At 41.8% G+C, this 9574-nt stretch overlaps 1 long non-coding RNA gene across 2 annotated transcripts; it reads left to right on the plus strand.

Annotated features, from left to right (window-relative positions):
• Positions 1–486: 486 nt before the first annotated feature.
• On the plus strand, positions 487–4262 carry LOC147973168 (uncharacterized). 2 transcript variants are annotated; one of them, XR_015603575.1, is made up of 6 exons: positions 487–1463; positions 1696–1737; positions 2136–2286; positions 2950–3049; positions 3168–3405; positions 3502–4262. It is a non-coding gene; the product is annotated as an uncharacterized LOC147973168 (long non-coding RNA). The 2 variants fall into 2 exon arrangements; XR_015603574.1 differs by having other exon boundaries at positions 492–1463; positions 3168–4262.
• The last annotated feature ends 5312 nt before the right edge of the window (positions 4263–9574 follow it).

Here is a 9574-nt window from a genome sequence, read left to right on the forward strand (position 1 = left end):
ATGAGTGGATCTGTGAGCCTTGGCATGGTTCTTCACATGGTATTCTAGGCGCAACAACATGGACAGCCTGAGAATCTCCCATGGTCCGGTAGAACCATAAACAATCCTTGCTCTAGGGTGGGTTGGTCCATCTTTGGTGGTACGATGCCCTTCGAATTAGGCGAGGGGTAGGGTCCCCTCCTAATTTTAAGAGTGGTACAAGGACGGCATCCATCTTTCAGAGTAGATAAGGGTGTCTTCTATCGTTATTCGGTTGTGTCTCCAACAGAAGTGCGCACTCTATGCCATGTTGCTTCACTTGCGTTTGTTGTCCTTTGGTGCTTGTAAGTTGTTTCTGCAACACCATGTGAAAATTCACAAGGGCATGCACCTAAGTGTGGGAGCACCGACCTTGGTAGCCATGCAATTGCTTCATGATTCGTAAACTCGTTTATGCGATTCATTCTTAATTTCTTAACATCCAAAACATTAACGTGCGCATCAAGAGCGCTCTCTGGTTATGTACACGTCGATTTTTACTGTGACCGAGCGAGAAAAAAAAGGCAAAGAAAAACGCAGCGATTAATGCGAGGAGATGCTCCTTTTTCTTCTCCCACGCCTCTTCCTCGTTTTCTTCTCCGCACGGGCGGCTAGGGTTCCAGCAGCCGCCGCCACAACCTCCAGGGGTGATCTCCCCCACGCGACCACTCCTGCCCCCACCCCCTTTCAGTCGTCCTCCTCTCATCCACGGATGATCGTCACCCAAATTTCTCGGCGGTGGCGGGGCGATGCGGCGCATATAAGTGATAGGGGCTGGGTGGCACGGGCTTGTTGAGATCGTGAGCGGCCAGCATGCTCCGTGAGGTCGTGGACGGCGAGGCTGGGTAGGGGAAAGGAGCAACCAGGAGGTCGCCGATGAGGTTCGCCCGCCGCGATGGGCTACGTCTACTACACCACGGTCTTCGTCGCCGTCGCCGTCTGGCTCGGCCTCGCCACGGCGGCCAGGATCGCCAACGCCGCCGCCTTCACGACCCTCGCCTCCGCCTGCCTCACCACCTACGCCGCCGCTGTCTCTCGGACCCTGGCCGGGTGCCGCCCGCCTTCCTGCCCGACGTCGAGAGCGCCGAGACCCCGTCCACTAGGTCAAGCGCAAGGTGCGTGCCACCAATTCCCTTGGGCCTCTCGCTCTTGACTGGCTGCCACCTCATGTGGAGTCTTGGTTCCGTGGAGCGGAGTGGTTCTAGGTCCTTGCAAAATTTTCCATTCATTGATATTTCTCGTGGAATTGGGCAAGTTTGCTTCAAATGCGGTGCCTCCCAATAAGGCAAATGTGATTTAATGCCAATTTGCCTCCTTGGATTGGATCATCTACGACCATCTATGCGTATAACTATTCCATTATGCCGATTTGAGCTCAAAGTTGCTTGGTTGTTCAAGTATGTTTGGTGGCTCTTCGTTTAGAGTTGAGATGGACCATGCACTGGGTACGTACATCTTCTCATATCTCTCCATGTCCTTATTTTTCTTGTGCAATGAATGCCAGATTGGACAACACTGATTGTTTGCGCAGTCCATGCTTTAACATTGAAATTGAGAAGATGAAATGATGGGTTTGGAACATGAACTATATTTACAATTGTTGAACTACATAATTTTTTCTACTAAATTCTGGGCAGCGACTCCATAGCTAATAAGGATGATTATTTTATTTTTCAGCATTGGATGCGGAGCAATTTTACTATATGTAGCTACTTTCAAGTAAGTTTTGTTCTTAATTATCTTTTTCCTATCATTCTGATTCCGCACTGTACTCTTAGTTTCTCAGTAGTATGTGCTTAGTTTGCTCTTACTTGGGACAAACAATTACCTCAGACTGCAAGGAATGATGTAATGTAAGAAGAAAATTAGATCTGTGCTCCTATGTAAATTGTAATCGAACGGGTAGCCCATCTGCAAATGTATCAATCTTTCCTTTGAAATTTATGTCCTTAAGTTTTAAATCATTTTGATTTGAAGGACAAGTCTCGTTGCTATATGTCTTTGTGACAAAACACATTATTAATAAAAAAAACTTCAGTTTGGGTCTGCACCACAATTCCTAACAATTCAATGAAGGTCTGACTCTGTTTCATCCTTTTCTGTTCCTTCATCTGCAGTGGGTTCCAAAGATATATCCATAACTATTAATAACGGCTGCGAGGAGGTAGCCGATGGGGTTCTGCGACCAGACGAGGGAAAGGGCGTCGATCTCCCTCCTGCTCCCAATCGCCGGCACGGCCACCATCGACTAGATCTTCACCACCTCCAGTACGCTCATTCTTTACCTCTCTGTAGCACTTGGATTCCTACACTCATGCCTACCATAGGTTTGTTTAGATCTTCTGGTCCTGTGCAATATGGAGATGTAAGCCTTACTTTCAAGATGTTGATGTTGTATTAAGTTGTTCAGATGTAATTCGGTCTATATTCTTTTCCTGATTGCTGTTGAATTACATAGTATCCCTGGAAGTTATGTTAGAAGGCACTGTTTGATGTATTATATTTCATGGTAGATGTGGGATTCGGTGTTAGATCGACGTTTTTTTACTGACAGATTAATTCACGTAATTATGTTTCTAGCTCAGGCTTATGATGTAGCTGCAGTTTTCTCTCTCTGCGATTCACCTGATCACATCCTATTTTACTGTGTTACTGTCCCAATTTTCCTTGTAAAATTTTTCTGTTCCTCTTATCCTTTGGGCATTGCAGGCTACATATATGTAGAATTGGTTGTCTCCAGTAGTAGCATTTAATTTATTGTGGTCTGGAGCAAGTGATGAAGGCTTTGATGTGCAAGATCTTAACTTTATATGTTGGCAAGAGTGTTAGGTTTAATCTTGATTGTGTCTGCATTTTTTAGTTTGCTTCCGTTCTGCATGTAGTTCATGTTACTGCTCTTGTGGTACAAGGCTTACCAGAATATATGTGCAGACAATTACCAGAGCTTTTGGGTGGTTTGTGCACATGCTCAAACCAGGGAGGATGCCTGAAGTCCAACAAAGGCCCTTGGAGTGACCCTTAAATTATGAAGGTAGTTTTCTTTCTTTCTAAATCTGCTACTGCTGTCTTACTGTGTTATATTCCTTATGGTACGACAGGATATCTGACTTGCCTGCTACAACTGCTTATGAACTCTTTTCTTATTGCAGATCATACATAACATGGAATCATCTGTATTAAGTGATATTGTGCAAGTATCTGATATAGAAGAAACTATTGCAGGCTCTGTAAGATTGCATGTGCTTAAGGCAAGATTAACAAATGTCTGATCTATGAGCTCTCATTTGTTCAATGAGTCAATCTCTTCTCAGTTTTAACGTTTTATGCACTGTCCCTTCTTCTTTCAGCTGCCAAAAAGAATTAGTGATACATCAAATGCTGAATCAGGTTCAGATGTTGATGATTTTGGATCCCCTATAGCCGCTGAAGATGTTAAATTCATAGTTTGGCTAACGTTTTATGCCCTGTCCCTGCTTCTTTCAGTTACCAAAAAGAATTATTGATAGATCAGATGCTGAATCAGGTTCAAATGTTGATGATCTTGGATCCCCGCATAGCCCCTGAAGATGTTCACGTAAGCGTTTAATTTGTATAGAATTAAAATCACCTGGTTTGCATTAGCATTTCAAAGAGGGCAAAATAGCATACTGCTTGTGTGGGAAAAATGTTGGTATCTTGGTGTTAGTTTTAGATGTGAGCACTAATGCTTATTGGCTATAGTTGTGTTTTTTTTATCGGAAGTATGCTAGCAGTCATCATATATTGGCCAAGTTGAATTTGTGTTGGGTATATCAAGATGAAGATCAAGAGAATTCCGATGAAAGGCATCATGTTAATTCTGATGTGGAAATGGATGATTCCAAGTCTCTAGAGAACTCCGAAAGGTGTTCTATTTATTTGGTTCCTTAGCCGTGGCTTCATGAGGTCCCTTTCTTAAGCTAAACTAAAGCACTTAATGTTAGCTTATCTTCGCTTTTGAATTAAATGTAATACATCGTATTACTCGTTTACGCTCCATGGGTGAGAAGTACATATCCTCTTAGATGTACCACTACGTATGATGGTTTTGAACTCAAATAATGTATTACAATGTATGTTTGATCGATGTGATACTAATAGTATCTATATCGTACATATCCTCATTACATGAGTGAGGTTCAAGACTAAACATGGCAAAACATGACAGCTGAATGTGCGTGAGACAAGATAAGAGCGCACAGGCCCGCTCAGGTGGCACCACCAGGTGGCGCCCCAGCCTCTAGTGGGGTCCATACATGACAACTTTTGGTTGCTTCACACATGCATCATGCTTCTCATGCTTTTTTTCTTTTGACTTTTCAATTTGAATATTCATGTTTCCTGAACATGGGGTCCATACATGACAACTTTAATTTGGTTATATCTTTTTAACCAAAAGTACTATTTATGTTTCGTTTACATATTCATATTTATTGCAAGGAGGAATTTGAAAGAAGACACCATTTAAACATGCTTTTATAAGTTTTAACGAAATTATCAAGTTTTATTAAAATTTGAGAGTGGTAATATTATGTTTTACTTGGTACATTTCTAAAATGAAAAAAGGAATTATTTCGTACAAGAAGGAAAAGAAGATGAATCTCTGAGCCTGGATCATTCTTGTTTTCTCAAATAAAGCCTGAATTATTCTCAACAGAAGTTCCGAATGTGCGGATGCCTTGAGATGCCACATGCCTGGACCGACGACGACGACGACCGGCTATTACTGGCGTCGGCCGGGGGTTGCCCCTAAGGGGATCCCGCACGAGTGACTGACCAGGGGAGCGAAGAGCTTGCGGACCGCAGAGTCGGGGAAGAGGTCGCGGATGCACCTGTCGCCGACCCTCTGCAGCACGCTGCAGCACGCTAGGCTCACGTGGCTGGCGGGCTCCGGGGATGCAAGCCACTCGACGATGTCGACCGCGCAGCTCTTCGCCTGCAGCACCACCTTCCAGCATTCAGCCGCAGCCTCGGCCACCTCGCCCTCGCCCGGGAACAGAAGAGCCGGGACGTCCGTCGCGGGTGCTGACGGCACGGTAGTACCTGTCGTGGTAGCCGGCGGGATGGATATCGCCATCGTTCGAGTGGACGTGAGGACGAGGAGCTGCGCCGCGAGGAGGGTGAAGGTGCCGACCGTGATATTGCCTGCCATTGCTATGTATGTTTGCTCAACGTCAGCTGCACTTCGTGCTTGTGCGCGATATGGATCAAACAATGGCGTGCGCCTGGTCCGGTGTGGAGATGCCCGGGTCCAAGGAGATGCTCGAGCGTTATATAGCGCATGGGGGTGGAAGGATGGTTATGGGAATGGCATTGGCATGTACTAACAGTCGTCAAGGGTAATTGCGTTGGAGTTTCTCAGATTGAGTTAATTTGATCAAAATGGATTACGCTACTACCGTACCGAGTCAACAACAGGTTCTATAGCTAATTATCATTATGTAACCTCAATTACAGACCCAGTGCAGGAGTTTCGCGTCCGGCGGTTTTCGTCTTCTCAGGCAACGTCAGCGTTTACCGGAAGGAAGGTGCTTTGGAGCACATGAATGGAGATGAGTCTTTACAGTCTGGAGAGTATAGAGTATGTGTCCAACGACCCGCATCGGCTTTGCCCTCGCCGCTCGTGGCGAACTACTTATTATTCGTCTCATAAAGAAAATATTGGTATTGTGCATGCTATGAGGGATCTGGCTGGTCATGGTGGGTGCTCGCCTTCTTCCTCTCTGGTGGGAGTTTTGTGACGCTGGGCGGGTCGTGAAGTGCAACCAAGGTGTGGTTTGCATGGACTAGTGGAGTGCCTGTAACTATGTACTACCTCTGTTTCTAAATATAAAACGTTTTGACAGTGTAAATTGGATTGTCAAATGTCTTATATATTTTTCTGATAAAAGTAAAATTTATTGGCTTAAAATAGAGCATCAAGAGGATACAAACACAATGAGCACACACACCCAGCCTGTGCATATTTAGGATGGACACAACCAACATTAACGCACGCACAAAAACAAACCAACAAATAGCAAAGTCATGCAAGACCAAAGCTATGCGTAGGGCAAGAAAAGAAAACAAAAAAAAGTGACCAGCTCTACAATGGGCAAACTACAGGAATGATCATATCAACACCAACCATCTCATGACAGCACACTGACGATGAGATTTTTTAACAGCAACGCCTTTCAATAGGGACTGTTCATAGTTGCATGTGAAGCAAAAACTCTGAATTAGGAGGTAAATTAGTTTTGCAAATGAGGTTCCAAAGGTCCCTGGTCCATTCACGATGTCACTGTATTGGAACGAATCTAAAAAAGTTACATTCTCGTGTGGCGCCAATTTATAAGCACTTCGAAGTCCAAACTAAAAAAACTCAATTATTCTCACAGTGCCATGAAACGAAATCATCACCCACGATGTTAGGAACACGTAGGCCCAACACAACCTCAACATCATGAGGATAAAAACTATATCTAACCACATCCAAATCCCCTCTTCTAGCGTTGGCGACGAGGAGATCACACACCCACTTAGTCTTGATCTATTCGTCTTACCAGAAACTTTTAGCTCAAACATCCTTAGAACCCAATTGTCCCATCAAACATTGACATTCTTCCCATCATACAATGTCCAAATAACTCCTTTTTTCCATTGTTTCAAATCATTCACAATGCCACGATGGTGATGAACAACGCGGGAAAGAAGTATCAAAAAATGACCATTTGCGTGATACATTTCCTTGAGTGGTTGCATGAAAAGTCATAAAGTGACATAGTGAAGAATGACCATTTGGGTAATATCTTCCCTTGCAATGCACGAAAGAAGTGTCCAAAAAATGATCATAAAGCAACAGGAAATATAAAAATCCACATCGCGAAAGTTGGGAGGGCTTGAAGGGAACCCTTTGGAACATGGTGGTAATTACACATGATAACTGATTTTATTTTTAAAAAATTCAGAAAAAGTCAAAATCTTCTAAAGAAATTTCCCAACAAATTTGAGCTGTCGTTTTTGTCGTACAAAAATATTCTGTAACGAAATATTCTCCAAAAAAATCTGAGAAAAATGGAAAATTGCCAGGGAATATAGCATGAACAATACCTCGTTCATTGTGACAAATTTGTTTTTTTACGTCCACAACAACAGGAAAGTCGTTTCTTCATGAAAGATTTTATACGAGTGCAACGATAAATCTACTTTGCTTGCATTTTTTAGATATTTTTGAGTTTCTTACAAATTAGTATTATTTTTTAAATTCGGTGTACTTTTACCCGAGAGCCATAAGTTCTTGTCTGGGCTTGAAACACGTATTTCATCAAAACCCTCTTTGGTCGCACTAGAAAGATACTTCTCCATCCAATCCAATTAATAGACGCTTCATATTTTTTTATACATTGAAATTTGTCAGACTTCATGCGCTCATTAGGAGCTGGGTGTCCCAAATATTTGTCCTCAAAACTATCATCGACCACCTCAAGAATCACCATGGCACCCACTTGGTCCTCCATACCGCACTTTTTGCCAAACATAACAGTGCAGTTGGAAGGGATCAACTTTTGCCCCGTTCCCGCATGTACAAAGCCAAAATTTGTTTTATAAACAAAGCATGACCAATAGAAGTTTTAAAAATACATTGGAATCATCTGCAAAAGGCAAGTGTTAAACCTTGGGTGCTTGTGTAAAAATGTAAATTCTGGGACTATACCTTTTGAAATGGCATTGTGTAAAACAAGGGAGAGCATCATCCACTAGTAAAAACTGATAAGGCCAGAGAGAATGACCTTGTCTAATACCACTAGACAACAAGAACATTCAAGAAGTTGCCAACTACATCTCAGAGAATATGTCACGGATGTAACACGCTCGATCTTCCATTTAATCCATATATTCGAGAAACTAGATGCAACAAATATACCCTTCAATAAGTACCAATCAACCCCGTCATGCGCCTTAGCCATATCTAGTTTGTACGCACAAACTCGGCCCATGTATCATTCATCGAATTCATAGAATGCAAGCACTCAATGCAACAACAACATTATTGGTAATCAAACTTCTAGGAATGAGTGCACTTTAAGTCGAAGAAACCATACCATCTAGCATAGGCCGCAATCTAGTGATCATGCATTTAGAGATAATTTTGTAGATCACATTACACAGACTGGCAGGCTAAGAATACTTTATGTCCGCCTTTGTTCATGCACAGGATTGGTCGCGGAACTAGTTGCTTATGATGTTTTCAATTATGTGTATGTAACTTGAAAGTGGCCCGAGGTCAACTCAACACCACTTCAAACTGAGATTGACTTCTAGCTTCAGTTACCGACTCGTTTGCAACTTTGAGCCTAGATGTTAGATGTTTAGACCATGGTTTGGGCACTTACTGGAAAAAATGGATACCGGCGGTATCCGTGATTCTCGCCACCCATCGGTAACGGGACATCCCGACCAACAAAAATTGAATTTTACAAAAATTTGAATTTGAACGCTGAAACTGTAGCTAAGTATTGTAGAAATGTGAAGAAGAAAAGTTGCGTGAGTGAGTGACCTATTAGAGTACGCAAGGCACACAAAAGTTCAGCTACCACTGCGCTAGAGAATTAATTGTGACCACATTGAGTTCAACACCTATCTATTATATGCTTGAAAATTTCGAATTCAAAATCTCACGGTATCCATGGTAGCCGCGAATTCCTGTGCCCCTCGGTAAAAAACCTTAGTTCGGTACCCAAAAGTTTGGTTTAGACTAAATTTATTACTTATTTATATACACATTATCTATTCAACATATAGTTTTAACTACAGTTTTTAATAATCAAGAAATACATAATGATAGAATTAAATATTAAAATCAAATATATTTTTTATATCATGTTAACACCGACCATTAAAAATATAATTTAGTCGAATCCAAAAAATATATTATGAAGAGTGTGACATAGTGTTTTCTTTTCTTTTCAGGACATTGTCCCTTTTTTGGTTTTGGTTTAATCAAATTTCCCATATTAGCGAAAAATGAGAAGAACAAGCAAGCACGTAAGTTTCATAAATTAATTTGTGCCATTTAAATGAATTGCAAATATATATTGCCATTCATGTCTATTATATTTTTCTTCGAAAATATCTATGAACTATTTGTCCTAGAACTGTTATATTGATATTTTACAAGTTTTCCATCGCCAAGCATATAATTTTGGTCCCTTGAATCGGAGGTGGTTCGGACCTAGAAGGTGTACTTTTCTCTGTCGGTCGGTGGCAAGTATATATCTGTATGACAAACATGTGACCGCATATGTTTAAATGGTGGTGGATGAAGAATTAATTTGTTACATATAAGGGTCAATCGGTGATGATTTTTTACTCCCAAGCTTCATGGAGCCCTTTATTATGAAAATTTTGTAAATATATTTATACGCCCCCCCCCCCCCCCAAATAGAATAAATTCTAGATTATTAATTTAGAATGCAAAATAAAACTTTTGTATAGATCAAAACAAATAGGGTGGTCTACGAGAGCACACACTGCTAGTGCTATTAACAAATATAGA

This window comes from Triticum urartu, chromosome 5A (assembly GCF_056163025.1).
Source record: "Triticum urartu cultivar PI428250 chromosome 5A, HENAU_Tu73, whole genome shotgun sequence".
Taxonomy (NCBI): domain Eukaryota; kingdom Viridiplantae; phylum Streptophyta; class Magnoliopsida; order Poales; family Poaceae; genus Triticum; species Triticum urartu.